Source organism: Orycteropus afer, unplaced genomic scaffold (genome assembly GCF_000298275.1).
Source record: "Orycteropus afer afer isolate SDZICR_OR568_19922 unplaced genomic scaffold, OryAfe1.0 scaffold00355, whole genome shotgun sequence".
Lineage (NCBI taxonomy): Eukaryota > Metazoa > Chordata > Mammalia > Tubulidentata > Orycteropodidae > Orycteropus > Orycteropus afer.
Window position 1 is genome coordinate 1818582 of NW_006921942.1, and position 2494 is coordinate 1821075.

The 2494-nt window shown below is 46.6% G+C and overlaps 1 pseudogene; it reads right to left on the reverse strand.

The window, feature by feature from the left end:
• Nucleotides 1-242: 242 nt before the first annotated feature.
• On the reverse strand, nucleotides 243-1645 carry LOC103207164 (annotated as a pseudogene).
• Between the last annotated feature and the right edge of the window lie 849 nt (nucleotides 1646-2494).

The following is a 2494-nucleotide window of genomic DNA, read 5'->3' on the forward strand; positions in this document are numbered from 1 at the left end:
GGAGTAGTGTGGTTCTATGTGGCAGCCTCTTCATTTGAATCTGATGAGCTGAATTAATTTTTTTTTCCTTTCTTAATATTTTTACTTTGAGACATGGTAGGAAAATCTTACAGGTACACATGGGAAAATAAGACCTGATCATAGTTGATGGTGAAGACAATCTGACCAGAAAGGTTTGACTTGTCAGCTAACAAAGAAGCTGAAGTTCTGAGTGTGACATGCTGCAGGGCTGAAAGGAAAAATTAGTACTCTTCTTCTTCCTCACCCTCTCCTTCAATGGAATCCACACCAACCTCCTCATAGTCCTTCTCAGAGGCAGCCATGTCTTCATGGGCCTCAGAAAACTCTCATTCTTCCATCTCCTCACCCATGTACCAGTGAACAAAGGCACACTTGGCATACATCAGATCAAACTTGTGGTCCAGGCAAGCTCAGGCCTCAGCAATGGCTGTGGCGTTGCTCAGCATGCACATAGTTAACTGAACCTTGTCTAGGTCTCCACCAGGTACCCCCACCCCCCAAAAAAAAGAAAGAAAGAAAACAAACTCACTGTCGTAGAGTCAGATCCAACTCATAGTGACCCCTCCTTGGGTTTCCGAGGCAGTATCTCTACAGAAGTAGATTGCCCAACCTTCCTTCCGAGGAGTGGCTGGTGGGTTTGAACTGCCAGCCCTTTGGTTAGCAGTCAGATGCCTTAGGCACTATGCCACCAGAGTACCACAGTAGGAGGCTGGTAATTAATGCCAACCTTAAGGTCAGTGGGACACCAATCCACAAACTGGATGCTGTGCTTGGTCTTGATGCTGGCAATGGCAGCATTGACATCTTTGGGAACCACATCACCACAGTACAACAGGCAGCAAGCCATGTATTTACTATGGTGAGGGTCACATTTCAGCATCTGGGTGGCTGGGTCAAAGCAAGCATTGGTAATCTCTGCTACAGTAAGGTGTTCATGGTAAACTTTCTCAGCAGAGATTACAGGGGCATATGTGGCCAGAGGAAAGTGGATGCAGGGACCAGGTTGGTCTGGAATTCTGTCAGAGTGACATTCAGGGCACCACCAAATCTGAAGGAAGCAGTGATGGAGTACACAATCTGGCAGTTAAGGCTAGTGTAGGTTGGGCACTCAATATCGAGGTTTCTGCAACAGATGTCATGGATGGCCTCATTGTCTACCTTGAAGGCACAATCTGAGTGCTCCAGGGTGGTGTGGGTGGTGAGGATGGAGTTCAACTACACCTGTGGAAACCTTGGGGGCTGGGTAAATGGATAACTCAACTACACCTGTGGAAACCTAGGGGGCTGGGTAAATGGAGAACTCCAGCTTGGACTTCTTGCCATAATCTACAGAGAGACATTCCATCAGCAAAGAGGTGAACCCCAAACCAGTTCCCTCACCGAAGCTGTGGGAAACTAAGAAGCCTTGAAGACCTGTGCACTGGTCGGCCAGCTTGCGAATTCTGTCAAGGACAAAGGCAATGATCTCCTTACCGATGGTGTAGTGCCTGTAGGCATAGTTTTTGGCAGCATCTTTCTTGCCTGTAATGAGCTGCTCCAAGTGGAAGAGCTGGTGGTAGGTGCCAGTGTGAACTTCATCAATGACTGTTGGTTCCAGGTGTACAAATACTGTCCCAGGCACATGTTTGTTTAAAGTATTAAAAAGCAAAGGTGTCACTTTGAGGATTAACATGTGCCTGATCCAAACCATGGTATTTTCAATTGCCTCATATGCTTGTGAAAGCTGAACAATGAATAAGGAAGACCAAAGAAGACTGATATATTTGAATTACGATGTTGGCTAAAAATATTGCATATACCAAGGACTGCTATAAGAACAAATAGATCTGTCTTGGAAGAAGTACAGCCAGCATGCTCCTTAGAAGTGAGGTTGGAGAAAATTTGTCTCACATACTTTGGACATGTTATCAGTGCATGGAGAAGGATCTCATGTTTGGTAGAGTAGAGGGGTCAGCAAAAAAGAGGAAGGTCCTCAACGAGATGGACTGAGACAGTGACTGCAGCAGTGGGCTCAAGTGTAGCAACTATTCTGAGGATGGCACAGGCCTGGGCAGTGTTTCATTCTGTTGTGCCTAGGGTCACTATGAGCAGAACCAACTCAATGGCAACTGACAACAAAACAAGTTTAAGTTGGCTTTGACCCTGGCATAAATGGCTGGTGCAAAGGTGAACCCCACTCAAGGATGGGCCACTCAGAGTCCTCACAAGGAAGGGGGCAGTCTCACTTCAGTGGGTGGCCCTGTGCAGATGAAGGGAGACCTATCAGTGGTTAGCAGCCATGTTCCCCATAATGTGGAGTGGAGGTGAAATAAGACAGAAGACTGAGAAGGAACAGATGACAGCAAGGCCAGTGAAGAATGTCTATCTTGCAGGAAGTTGAGAACTGAGACTTGACCTTTGGACTCAGGAATGTGAAGGTTATTAGTGACCTGACAGGGCATTTTCTGAGGAGTGGTGGATACAAAAGCCAGCT